Source organism: Gordionus sp. m RMFG-2023, chromosome 1, assembly GCF_954871325.1.
Source record: "Gordionus sp. m RMFG-2023 chromosome 1, tfGorSpeb1-WG-v2, whole genome shotgun sequence".
In the NCBI taxonomy this organism is placed as follows: domain Eukaryota; kingdom Metazoa; phylum Nematomorpha; class Gordioida; order Chordodea; family Parachordodidae; genus Gordionus; species Gordionus sp. m RMFG-2023.
The window spans coordinates 47,270,113-47,285,655 of record NC_088775.1 but is presented as its reverse complement, the minus strand read 5'-3'; the positions used below and the strand labels follow the sequence as shown (position 1 = coordinate 47,285,655).

The 15,543-nt window shown below is 28.5% G+C and overlaps 1 long non-coding RNA gene across 1 annotated transcript; it reads right to left on the bottom strand.

Annotated features, from left to right (window-relative positions):
• Positions 1-1,910: 1,910 nt before the first annotated feature.
• LOC135922705 (uncharacterized) lies at positions 1,911-2,523 on the bottom strand. The gene is made up of 3 exons (XR_010571007.1): positions 2,404-2,523; positions 2,293-2,363; positions 1,911-2,024 (listed from the first exon to the last, which is right to left on the bottom strand). It is a non-coding gene; the product is annotated as an uncharacterized LOC135922705 (long non-coding RNA).
• Between the last annotated feature and the right edge of the window lie 13,020 nt (positions 2,524-15,543).

The window sequence follows — 15,543 nt, the reverse complement described above, 5'->3', positions numbered from 1 at the left end:
AAAATAACTTTATATGAGCTGTTATATAAAGGCGTTCGGGAAATATAATGATGGATAGGTGCAACCCAGTTGCAAATATATTTGATGCTATTGACAATCTTTTAGATGGCAAATATAATCACGGATAGTTGCATCCTAATTTCAAATATAAATAAAGATAATGACAAAAAGTATGCTAATTTTTAATGTGGGAAAATTTAATAAAATTTTAAAATGAACAATAAAAATTAATAATATATAACACCTTATGAATTGGGATCTAACTAAAATTCTTCTATGAATTCCTTATAATATCAAATCTTCTAATTACTTTTTATCTTTAAATAATAGATACATACCTAAAAGTGTTTCATGGTTTAAAATAAATAGCTGATATTCTAATAAAAATATGATCCTTCACTTATAATTTTAAATTTTTCCTACATTTATATTATTTGGGATCTAAATTCTTCCTTATATCAAATCTTCAGTAGATTCTTTATTTTATTTTTAAAGATAGATACATACCTAAAAGTGTGTCAGGGTTAGCTGATATTATTCTAATAAAAACATGATACTTCACTTATAATTTCAAATTTTTCCTACATTTATATTATTTGGGATCTAAATTCTTCCTTATATCAAATCTTCAGTAGATTCTTTATTTTATTTTTAAAGATAGATACATACCTAAAAGTGTGTCAGGGTTAGCTGATATTATTCTAATAAAAATATAGATCTTTCATTTATAATTTCAAATTATTCCTACTCTTATATTACTCTAATTGTTTCAAGTTTTTTAGGCAAAAATTTTTGAAATTTGGCTTTAATAATAAATTAGAATTTATAAAGTGCTCTAAAATTATATTTCAGTTAAATTAATGAAGATAAAAGAAATTAAAATTACTATAAATAATTATTTAGGGTATAGTATAGGAAAAAGTGTTATTATCCTTCAAAAAAGCTTTATTTTGCTTTAATTCTAACATAAATCAAATAAAAAAAAGAGATAGAATCAAGTCAACAAATTCAATTGAAATTATTTTATTCATAAAATTTCATTTACAACTGTAAATCTAATAAATACATAAATAATTATAATCATTTAATAATTAAAATATAAAATGTGAATAAAATTTCATTTACAACTGTAATACATTAATAATTATAATCATTTAAAAATTAAAATGCGAATAAAAATAAATTTAACAATTTAAACAATACCAATAAGTTTTATATGGTTTTTTTTTAATTTTTTGACATTTAAAATGAAACCAGGACAAGCAAGAATCACATGATATGGAGGCATCATCATCTAAAGCAATATAACATTTTTGACAAATCCATGGCTCTGCCATAATCTTCTCATTTAATTCCAGAATCTTTTCCCACGCATCATTTGTGAAATAAGATTTTATTATTTTAAAATCCACATCATCATTTTTTAAATTGCATATCATTTTTTTTGGTACTAATGTGATCAGAATTTAACAACTCATATTACAAACTTTATTGAATGAAGACTGTTTACATAATTTATTTATGATCCATTCAGCCTTTTTTTTTTGATAAAGTTGTAAAAGGTTTATATAACTTTTCTGAGAAAAATAAATACATTAATATTAATTTTTCTAAGTTACTATGAGTTGTCTGACAATTGCCCAAATTTTTTATTTGTGTATCACCTAATTTTAAATATTAAAATTGTGATATTTTTAAATAAAATTATAATATTTTTAATAGATTCACCACTGATTCTGATATCAAATTATTCAATATACAAGTTTGGCTCAAATAATTTAACTTCAATAATTCAGATTTATAAATGGATATATTTATAAAGTTTTCCTTTTCATAAATAGCTATTGAATTTTTTAAATTATCTATAGATTGAAATATAGCATTTTGATATAAGACCATAGTGTGGTGATTCTATTTAAAATATCATACTTTTATTTAAAAATATTAAATTTCCTTGAATTTTATTAAATTATTTGAGCCAAACTTGTATATTGAATAATTTGATATCAGAATCAGTGGTGAATCTATTAAAAATATTATAATTTTATTTAAAAATATTAATTTACCTTGAATTTTATTAAATTATTTGAGCCAAACTTGTATATTGAATAATTTGATATCAGAATCAGTGGTGAATCTATTAAAAATATTATAATTTTATTTAAAAATATTAATTTACCTTGAATTTTATTAAATTATTTGAGCCAAACTTGTATATTGAATAATTTGATATCAGAATCAGTGGTGAATCTATTAAAAATATTATAATTTTATTTAAAAATATTAATTTACCTTGAATTTTATTAAATTATTTGAGCCAAACTTGTATATTGAATAATTTGATATCAAAATCAGTGGTGAATCTATTAAATATCATAGTTTTATTAGAAAATATTAATTTACCTTAAATTTATTAAATTATTTGAGCCTATTAGAAAATATTAATTTAAAAAAAATTAAGACTTTATTCGAAATCTAAACTTACACACTAAAAAAAATCCTAAACACAAACTAAAAAAAAACAGAAACAACTCAAACAAACTCTCGAAACTACAAAAATCACAAAGCAGACAAAAATATAACTCACCACTGATCTCTTTATTAATAATTAAATTAAATCAAAATAAATTAATTCGTCATTTTAATATAAAAAGAAATTAATTTCATAAAAAAAAATAATAAAAAAAAAATCCACATATAATATATTACATCTAATTTTTCTATCCAATCAACCTTATTTTAATCGGTTGATTGGCATTTCGCGTAAACAAAAAAATATAAAATGTACATATTTACAAATACGACATGCCACCCCTTTATGGGATCAGGGCATGTCGATAAACAAAAAAATTTTTTTTTTTACATGTATACAAAAAATGTTCATGCTCACCTTCATGTTAAATGAATATTCCTCACCCTAAGCCGACATGGGACTGCTCCAAAAATCCCCTGCACTAGTCGTCGGTAGAACCTCAGTAGCTATAGTAGCCATAGCTCTGCAACATATCTACCTCTCGATGTCCACGAGATTCCCCTAATTGTGGCACTCCATCATTATAACTTGGTCTTTTCGGAGGACGCCTATCCTATCAGCAGGTATGGCCGGTCCCATAAGAACAGAAGTTGTCGGCTGCTCCACATTCATCTCGTTATATATCTTTTTTTTTCCTCATATGGTTTTACCCGCGGATTATCCGATAACACCCCCATAGGTACACGATCCCTGGGTAGTTGCGTGCATTGATGTCTAAGATGACCCTCTCCCTGACAATTATAACATTTTTTCCGTCTAATCCCATACGTCGGTGGCTGATTTTCCTTCCGGCATCCTTCTCCCAGGGTCATACCATCGTGCTTCTTGATTAATGTGACCTGGAGATAGAAATCTCCAAGGTCCACAAGTCGTGAGATTGTTTCCATTTCTCGAAGGTGACAAAATATTTGTGGATATCTGGTTCAAGGCTATACGTGGACCCTTTCTTTTTTTTGGTTTTCAGAAATTAGTAGTAATGACTTAATTTTTTTGAAAAAAAAAACTTTATAACAACAAAAACTTCAATTTAAAAAAAAATATAATTTACTGGTTCCAGGATATGCGTTGACCTTTTCTTTATTTTAGTTTACAGAAAATGGTAGTAATGATTTCTTGTAAAAAAAAAATTGACTTTATAACAACAAAAACTTCAATTATAATTTAATATTTCGGGGAATTTAATTGAAAAAAAAAAAATAATTTTATAATTTAAAAAAAAAATCTTTTACAAAAAAAAATTTAAATTAACTAACACTTTTATAATTTAATTTTCCTTAAAATTCACTTCATACACAAAAACAAAATCAATCCATGATTGCGTTCCAAAACACAAACACGTTTTAAACTTTTCCTATTTCCTTTTACGGTATTCCACACATACACAGACCATTAAATTATAAACAAGAGAAAAGAGGGGGAAAGGAAAAAACTCAAACAAAAACTTTTAATTAATTATATCTTTTTTTATTTAAAAAAAAATATTTTCCTAGTACCAATACCAATGTTCAACAACCATGATTTATCCTATAAGGCTATGAACAAAAATGTATTCACAAAATGAATTACAACTTTTCTATTCCTTTTATTTTTTACACTTTTATTCATTTACAATACATATATTACCACAATTTCAATCTTTTTTCCTTGTTTATTACCGACAGCCGGAACATTAAACCAGTTTAACTTAACATTACATATACATACATATACTTCAATTACCCGTAATATTACCGAGATAACCTCCTTATTCAATTTCACTTTTTTACATAAACATCTATCAATAAATTCTAATACCATCATATAATAATACATAAACTTAAACAAAAAAGGTTACCGACCGTTCACGTACATTTTACTCCTTCATGCTTTAACTTTGCATAAATATATATATTTACCACTTTAAGATGAGCCCCTCTCCTATTTGATCCTTTAACTTCCCATTCCCACATACAATATGTTACCCAAACCTTCATTTACACATTATATATTTGCTCGGAAACGAGTCTAATCCTACGGGATGCAACTTCATTTTATTTATATATATATTTTCATATTTATATTATCATATGAGGTACCTCAGATTTACTCCCGCGGTCGTATATGATCATTGTGGCGCACCACTGTGCCGCCCATTTCTAATTGAATCAAATTCAACTTTGAACCTCTGTTTACCCCAACAATGCCCTTGGCCCATTTCTTGCCCTTCCCGTCAAACAAAAGAGTCCATACTTTTTCTCCAACTTCAAACCTAATCTTTCGGTCCTCCAAAACTCCCTTCTCGTGACTCTCGGCCCTTAGAAAATCTAGGGGAACCCTAGTCCTCCGACCCAAAAACAATTCAGCAGGTGTCACTCCCTCCTTATTCCTAGAATTGAGGTAATACAACTGGGATACACCCCATTCCCCTGATTGCCGGCCTTTCTTATCCAATTCTTAACAATTGCTACCATCCTCTCAGCTTGACCATTTGAGCTGGGATGATAGGGCGGGGTCAAAATGTGTCGAATCCTAGACTCTTTACAAAACTGCTTGAAATTTTCGCTAACAAAGGCAGGTCCTCCATCAGATACAATGGTATCCGGCAATCCAAACCTGGCCATTAATGCCTTCAATTTCCTTACCACAATTTTCGTGGTATATCCATGTACCTCCTCGTACTCTATCCATTTCGAATACGAATCCACTACTAAAAAATATGACCTTTTGTCTAAATCGAAAAAATCAACATGTAAGCGTTCCCACGGCTTTCTCGACCTAGGCCATATCTGACCCACCTCCTTCCGGGGCATCGCCGCACACGAATTACACGGTTCACATGTCCTTGTGATATTTTCAATATCTTTTCCCATACCCGGCCACCAAACATATTCACGGGCCCACGATTTCATCTTCCCTTGACCTTGATGTCCAGCATGTAACAAATTTAAAATTTTACTCCTTAATTTGAACGGAATTACAGCACGATTACCCCTCATTAAACAATCATCTATCACAGACAATTCCTCCTTCACCTTTTTAAAAACTTTACAATCCTCCTCCCAAGTCTTTTTCCCCATTACACATAACTTTATCCTAGTCATTTCTCTATCTCTCAATGTACTCAACTTAAGATCCTCCCAATTGGTAGGACCCCCTTTGAGCATATGCGAAAGCGAACAAACCAGGGCTTTTTCACTGTTTCGAACCTTATCCTTGTTCCCTTCATCATTTTCTTCACTTAATCCTAATCGGGACAAACTATCAGGCAAACAATTCTCTTTACCGCAACGATATCGGATCTCCACATTAAAGCTGCCCACCAACAACAACCAACGTTGTAACCGGGGAGACATCATTAACTCCCGATTGTTTTTCCGAAATAAGTGAATTAACGGTTTGTGATCAGTAAAAATTACAAATTTTTTACCAATCAAATATTCACGACATTTTGTCAACCCGAAAATCACAGCCAGGGCCTCCTGTTCAATCACAGAATATCTGGTTTCCATCTCACGAAAAACACGCGAGAAAAACAATACAGGTCTCTCCAAGCCCTCTATTACCTGTAATAACGCACCACCAACTCCTTTATTTGAGGCATCTACCGCCAAAACAATTTCCAAGTCATTATCAAAACACACCAAAACTGGCTCTTTTCCAACTTTTTCCTTTAAAATTTCAAAAGCAATCTGCTGTACATCCTTCCACTCATAATGAATTCCTTTTTTCAATAAATCATATAACGGCGCCGCCACCTTTGCAAAATCTTCCACGAACCTATGGTAATAATTGACCATACCCAAAAAAGACTGCAACTCAGCCTTAGTGTCAGGTCGTTTCATGTTCGATATATTCTTCAAATTTTTATCCAAAGGTTTCACTTCAATTCCATTAATCCGATGACCCAAATATTCAACCTCCATTACCCCCAGAACACTTTTCTCCTTACTAGCTCTCAAGTCTTTATCACGAATTCTCCTAAACACTTCCTCCATACGTTGATTATGCTGCTCCGGCGTCACTCCAGTGATTAACACATCATCCATATAGTAAAATACTCCTTCCAATCCTTGAAAAACTGACGCCATGGTCCGTTGAAAAATGGGAGCAGATACACTCAACCCAAATGGTAATCTACAAAACGCAAACAACCCCTTTGGAGTCGTTATCGTCAATAATTTACGGATCTCCTTTCTCAAAGGTAACTGCAAATACGCCGACGAAAAATCCACCTTGGAAAAATATTTCGCACCCTTCAACTGAGCCAAAATCTCTTCAATCCTAGGCAATGGATATTTAACCTCCACCACCCATCGATTTACCGTGACCCTGAAATCCGCACAAAGTCTCAATTTACCATTTGCCTTTTTAACAGGCACTAACGGAGTTGCCCAATCGCTATATCCCACAGGAATAATAATGCCGTCCTTCACCCATCTATCTAATTCCTCATCGATCTCCTTCCTCCATTCGAAAGGAACTCGCCGACAAGCCAAAAAGATCGGTGAAAAACCCTCCCTCAGTTGAACATCAACTTGATAATCATTTAAACAACCTAATTTTTCATCAAAAATAATGCCATACTGCCTTACTAGAATAGGAATAGCTTGATTAACCTTATTCCAATCCTCTTTTCCCCCGGCCACAATTTGCTTCTCATTTCCCTCATCATTATGATCCAACTTACTCGATTTCTCCATTATCTCCTCCGAAATTTCACAAATTTTATTATCAGTATTATCCAAATTTTCACTCTCTCCAACATCCATTATTACATTATCACTAGTATCAAAAATATTCCAATAATTATTGGGAGGACCAAGCTTGGTAATCCAATCCCACCCCATAACAGTCTCAACATTTTCCTTTACTACCCATAAATCAAAGAAAAATATAGTATCATTAAGATTAACCCCCAATTTGGCCTTTCCCAACACAGCGACTTTCGATCCATCAAACTGCCTGACACACATAGCCTCTTTTTCCAGTTTGTCCCCAGGCCAATACTTATAAAAATTCTCCTGCGACATTAGAGAAATACTAGCCCCGGTGTCAAATAGCATTTCTATATTCCTATGATCAATCCTCAAACTAACCCTCGGACACAAACATGGTCCATCTAATTTTTCCGTCATTAAAATATCATATGTTTTAATCGGAGAATCAGCGTTTATTTTATCTAAAATAATAATTTCATTGGCATTCTCATTGCCCCTTAAATTCAACTCGGAATTTAAATTTTTATTACTGACAATTACATTTCTTTTAACAAGATTTGTGGGACATCTTTCCCAAATAAAATTCTTAACATCCCTTCTAAAAGAATAACGAACAACATTCCTCGGATATTGTTCCCACCTAAATCGACTAACCTCCCTCTCAGAGAAATTACGAGAATGATTTCTTATTTTAATTCTATCATTTCCCTCATTTCGACTAATAATATTAAATGTTTTATTATACAAATTTTTCCGAACTCTCGGAGCCCCGACTCCTATATGATTCACCTTGCAATCATATAGTCAACGAATTTCGTGATACTTCCATGCAGTCCACAGTTACATGTCCCGGCCTTTTACATTTAAAACATAATCTGGCCCCATTTAAACTAACCATTTTTACATTAACATTTTCTATTTCAGGTCTCTTTAACGGAAATCCATCTTTAAACCTTTGCTCTGGGACTACGCAGGTATCCCTTTTATGTCCTCGCCATCCGCAACGATGGCAAATGATCATTTCCACAAATCTTTTATTTTCCTCGTAATCATTAAATTTCTTATTCATATTTCTATCACTCACCTGGCTCTTAACCGGACCTTTGCTCTCCTTCATCAACGCATTGATGGCTTCTTTCATTTCTTTCATTTCCAGGAGGATCCTATCTGACCTCTCCCCAACATTTCCAGCCTTGATTTCCTCTAAAACATCTTTTAGATTACCTTCCAAGTCTGCTATTTTCTTCCCATAAATATCCGATATTAAATTAAAATACGTTTCCTCAATTTTCTTTTTATAAACATCCGACACCGCAGTGTCCTTCTTCCAATTGCAATACATGCTTGCCAGTACCGCAGTACCCCTTTTTACCAACAATTTCAATATAATAATCAATAAATACATCATTAATAATATTCCCACAGTAATCAACTGTTTACCTAAATCCAATTCATTAATGTTCTTATACATAACTTTATAACCCAAATCCTTATAAAAGAGAACCTTATCCCCAAAACTATGCTCCCCACTAGGCCTAAAAAAATAAACCATTTGCTCATAAATTTCTTAATTAATACTAATAATCAATTACAAAAATTTAAATATTTGTAGAAAATATTAATACAGCACCTTAAATAAAAACTTCTTTATCAGAATCGTATAATGGTTAGTACAAATGCGCAGTCAAAAATTCTTAAAAAAAATTATATAATTAAAAATTTTTTGTTTTACCTTCTAAACCGAATAACTCCTAGGAAACTATCAGCGTCACAAGACACCACTAAAAAAAATTAAGACTTTATTCGAAATCTAAACTTACACACTAAAAAAAATCCTAAACACAAACTAAAAGAAAAAACAGAAACAACTCAAACAAACTCTCGAAACTACAAAAATCACAAAGCAGACAAAAATATAACTCACCAATGATCTCTTTATTAATAATTAAATTAAATCAAAATAAAATAAAATAAATTCGTCATTTTAATATAAAAAGAAATTAATTTCATAAAAAAAAATAATAAAAATAAAATCCACATATAATATATTACATCTAATTTTTCTATCCAATCAACCTTATTTTAATCGGTTGATTGGCATTTCGCGTAAACAAAAAAATAAAAAATGTACGTATTTACAAATACGACAACCTTGAATTTTATTAAATTATTTGAGCCAAACTTGTATATTGAATAATTTGATATCAGAATCAGTGGTGAATCTATTAAAAATATTATAGTTTTATTTAAAAATATTAATTTACCTTAAATTTTATTAAATTATTTGAGCCAAACTTGTATATTGAATAATTTGATATCAGAATCAGTGGTGAATCTATTAAAAATATCATAGTTTTATTTAAAAATATTAATTTACCTTGAATTTTATTAAATTATTTGAGCCAAACTTGTATATTGAATAATTTGATATCAGAATCAGTGATGAATCTATTAATATCATAGTTTTATTTAAAAATATTAATTTACCTTGAATTTTATTAAATTATTTGAGCCAAACTTGTATATTGAATAATTTGATATCAGAATCAGTGGTCAATCTATTTAAAATTTCATATAATTTTAATTAAAAATATTATTTTACCATTTGAAAGAATAATGGTTGAATTTGTATATGTTTGTAATTGGCGGGGAAAAAAAAGGGTTGCACGCATCCTTTGCGTTAATTCGATCATATTTAATTTTTAATAAAATAATTTTTATTTATGAAAAAAAAAATATATATTTATAAATAAAAAAAAAATTATTTTGAAATGAATAAATATTGTTAATGGTAAAAAAAAGGTTAATGATGCTTGGTATCTTAAGGTACCATCTATCAAATTTGAATTTTGTTCATTTTTCATTTGGATAGGCACTACCAAATATATTTATAATATATATTTGAAAAATCGTGATTTTTGGAAAGCCTCTATGGCCTAGTAGGCAAGAGCTTGGCTTACTTATCCTATGCTCCCGGGTTCGAATCCCAGGAATGATCATGTATTTTTTCTTATTCTAACTTGGGGGGATGATATATAGAAGGCCGGACTCGACCACGTGATTCCGTATTAATATATTAAATAATAAGGTAAGGGTCTTATTACATTTTAATAAATTTTGGTCGGTATTTAGCAAATTAGATTGGTATTTAAAATATTTCCATACATTCACTTGGTAGTAAGCATCATTAACCTAAAAAAAAACAACATGCGTTCTTTAAAAAATGAAAATTTTAGTTTTTTTATAATTTTTTAAATGCAACAATAGTTGCAAGTAACAATAGCCTTTAAATTATAGATTAAAATATTATAAATGTTATATATAGTATAATAAAATAAATGTTAAAAAAATTTATATATATAACAAAACATGAATTTTATATAAACTATTGTAAAACAATTTATAAATAACAAAATATAATTTTATGTAAACTAAATAAATTTATAATAATAAGTGATTATTTGAAAAAATATTTCGATTGCTTTAGATTAAAACAAACTATAAATACTATAGTAGTTATGGGAAGAATTGCTAATATTATTAAAAGTGTTTTGATATTTTTCTTAAGTTTAAAGTTTCCTTAAATGATTGTAATGCCTCAACAGGGTTGCTGGGACTCTCTGTGGGGATGAAGGTGCTTAGATCAGAATACCAATCAGTATCTGATTTTAGCTTGTTCGCATCCTACGATAATGTCAGATTCATATACTAATTTTTGGCCATGACTAAACTGCGAATTGCTATAAACTACGAATTGCCAGGTAAATTGCGAATTGCCATTATAAACTACGAATTGCTGTATATAATGATAAATTTTGATAAAATGCTGTAAAATAGGATGACTAAACTACGAATTGCCGTATTTAATGTTAAAGTTAAGTGACTAAACTACGAATTGCCGTATTTTATGTTAAATTAAAATGACTAAACTGCGAATTGCCGTATTTAATGTTAAAATAAAGTGACTAAACTACGAATTGCCGTATCTAATCTTAAAATAAAGTGACTAAACTACGAATTGCCGTATCTAATCTTAAAATAAAGTGACTAAACTACGAATTGCCGTATCTAATCTTAAAATAAAGTGACTAAACTACGAATTGCCGTATCTAATCTTAAAATAAAGTGACTAAATCACGAATTGCCGTATCTAATCTTAAAATAAAGTGACTAAACTACGAATTGCTGTATCTAATCTTAAAATAAAGTGAATAAACTACGAATTGCCGTATCTAATCTTAAAATAAAGAGACTAAACTACGAATTGCCGTATTTAATATTAAAATAAAGTGACTAAACTACGAATTGACGTATTTTATGTTAAATTAAAATGACTAAACTACGAATTGCCGTATTTAATGTTAAAATAAAGTGACTAAACTACTAATTGCCGTATTTAATATTATAATAAAGTGACTAAACTACGAATTGCCGTATCTAATGTTAAAATAAAGTGACTAAACTACGAATTGCCGTATCTAATCATAAATTAAAATGACTAAACTGCGAATTGCTGTATTTAATGTTAAAATATAGTGACTAAACTACGAATTGCCGTATCTAATCTTAAAATAAAGTGACTAAACTACGAATTGCCGTATCTAATCTTAAAATAAAGTGACTAAACTACGAATTGGCGTATCTAATGTTAAAATAAAGTGACTAAACTACGAATTGCTTATCTAATCATAAATTAAAATGACTAAACTGCGAATTGCTGTATTTAATGTTAAAATATAGTGACTAAACTACCAATTGCCGTATTTTATGTTAAATTAAAATGACTAAACTGCAAATTGCCGTATTTAATGTCAAAATTAAGTGACTAAACTACCAATTGCCGTATTTAATATTATAATAAAGTGACTAAACTACGAATTGCCGCATCTAATCTTAAAATAAAGTGACTAAACTACGAATTGCCGTATCTAATCATAAATTAAAATGACCAAACTGCGAATTGCTGTATTTAATGTTAAAATATAGTGACTAAACTACGAATTGCCGTATCTAATCTTAAAATAAAGTGACTAAACTACGAATTGCCGTATTTTATGTTAAATTAAAATGACTAAACTGCGAATTGCCGTATTTAATGTTAAAATTAAGTGACTAAACTACGAATTGCCATATTTAATGTTAAAATAAAGTGACTAAACTATGATTTGCCGTATCTAATCTTAAATAAAGTGACTAAACTACGAATTGCAGTATTTTATGTAAAATTAAAATGACTAAACTGCGAATTGCAGCATCAAATCTTAAATTAAAATGATTAAACTGCGAATTGCCGTATTTAATGTTAAAATAAAGTGACTAAACTACGAATTGCCGTATTTTATGTAAAATTAAAATGACTAAACTGCGAATTGCCGTATTTGATGTCAAAATTAAGTGACTAAAATACGAATTGCCATATTTAATATTATAATAAAGTTACTAAACTACGAATTGCCGTATCTAATCTTAAAATAAAGTGACTAAACTACGAATTGCCGTATATAATCATAAATTAAAATTACTAAACTGCGAATTGTTGTATTTAATGTTAAAATATAGTGACTAAACTACGAATTGCCTTATCTAATCTTAAAATAAAGTGACTAAACTACGAATTGCCGTATTTTATGTTAAATTAAAATGACTAAACTGCGAATTGCCGTATTTAATGTTAAAATTAAGTGACTAAACTACGAATTGCCATATTTAATGTTAAAATAAAGTGACTAAACTACGATTTGCCGTATCTAATCTTAAATAAAGTGACTAAACTACGAATTGCAGTATTTTATATAAAATTAAAATGACTAAACTGCGAATTGCAGCATCAAATCTTAAATTAAAATGACTAAACTGCGAATTACCGTATTTAATGTTAAAATAAAGTGACTAAACTACGAATTGCCGTATTTTAAGTAAAATTAAAATGACTAAACTGCGAATTGTCGTATCTAATCTTAAATTAAAATGACTAAACTGCGAATTGCCCTATTTAATGTTAAAATAAAGTGACTAAACTTCGAATTGCCGTTTTATTGTTAAAATAAACTACGAATTGCGGTAATTACTGTTAAATTAAAATGACTAATATACGAATTGCCGTAATGAGTAAAATAATATGACTAAAAAGTGCGAATTGCACTATATAATGTTAAAATATATTGACTAAACTACGAATTTAGGTAATTAATGATTGAATTATAATGAGTAAACTATCAATTGGGATAATTAATGTTATAATATAATTACTAAACAACGAATTGCCGTATCTAATCTTAAATTATAATGACTAAATTGCAAATTGCCGTATTTAATGTTAGATTTAAATTACGAATTTCGTATTTAATGTTAAAATAAATTGACTAAACTACGAATTGCCGAATTTATGTTGAATACCCAACTGCGAATTGTCATATTTAATGTTAAATAAAATTACTAAACTACGAATTGCGGTAATTAATAATAAATTGTCATGACTTAACTACGAATTGCCGTATTTTATGTTTGATTAAAATGACTAAACTACAAATTGCCATATTTATTGTTAAAATAAAATGACTAAATTACGAATTGCCTTATTTAATGTTAAATTAAAATGACTAAACTACAAATTGCCGTATCTAATCTTAAAATAAAGTGTCTAAACTACGAATTGCCGTTTTAATGTTAAAATAAACTACAAATTGTCATATTTATTGTTAAAATAAAATGACTAAATTACGAATTGCCTTATTTAATGTTAAATTAAAATGACTAAACTACAAATTGCCTCATTTAATGTTAAAATAAAATGGCTAAACTACGAGTTGCCGTTTTAATGTTAAAATAAATTACGAATTGCGGTAATTACTGTTAAATTAAAATGACTAAACTACGAATTGCAGTAATGAGTAAAATAATATGACTAAAAAGTGCGAATTGCACTATATAATGTTAAAATATATTGACTAAACTACGAATTTAGGTAATTAATGATTGAATTATAATGAGTAAACTACCAATTGCGATAATTAATGTTATTATATAATTACTAAACAGCGAATTGCCGTATCTAATCTTAAATTATAATGACTAAATTGCGAATTGCCGTATTTAATGTTAAATTTAAACTACGAATGCCGTATTTAATGTTAAATAAAGTGTCTAAACTACAAATTGCCGAATTTATGTTAAATACCCAACTGCGAATTGTCATATTTAATGTTAAATAAAATTACTAAACTACGAATTGCGGTAATTAATAATAAATTGTCATGACTTAACTACGAATTGAATTGCCTTATTTAATGTTAAATTAATATAACTAAACTACAAATTGCCTCATTTAATGTTAAAATAAAATGGCTAAACTACGAGTTGCCGTTTTAATGTTAAAATAAATTACGAATTGCGGTAATTACTGTTAAATTAAAATGACTAAACTACGAATTGCAGTAATGAGTAAAATAATATGACTAAAAAGTGCGAATTGCACTATATAATGTTAAAATATATTGACTAAACTACGAATTTAGGTAATTAATGATTGAATTATAATGAGTAAACTACCAATTGCGATAATTAATGTTATAATATAATTACTAAACAGCGAATTGCCGTATCTAATCTTAAAATATAATGACTAAATTGCGAATTGCCGTATTTAATGTTAGATTTAAACTACGAATTTCGTATTTAATGTTAAAATAAAGTGACTAAACTACGAATTGCCGAATTTATGTTGAATACCCAACTGCGAATTGTCATATTTAATGTTAAATAAAATTTCTAAACTACGAATTGCGGTAATTAATAATAAATTGTCATGACTTAACTACGAATTGAATTGCCTTATTTAATGTTAAATTAAAATGACTAAACTACGAATTGCAGTGTTTAATGTTAAAATAAAGTGACTAAACTACGAATTGCCGTTTTAATGTTAAAATAAACTACAAATTGCCATATTTATCGTTAAAATAAAATGACTAAATTACGAATTGCCTTATTTAATGTTAAATTAAAATGACTAAACTACAAATTGCCGCATTTAATGTTAAAATAAAATGGCTAAACTATGAGTTGCCTTTTTAATGTTAAAATAAACTAAGAATTGCGGTAATTACTGTTAAATTAAAATGACTAAACTACGAATTGCCGTAATGAGTAAAATAATATGACTAAAAAGTGCTAATTGCACTATATAATGTTAAAATATATTGACTAAACTACGAATTTAGGTAATTAATGATTGAATTATAATGAGTAAACTACCAATTGCGATAATTAATGTTATAATATAATTACTAAACAGCGAATTGCCGTGTCTAATCT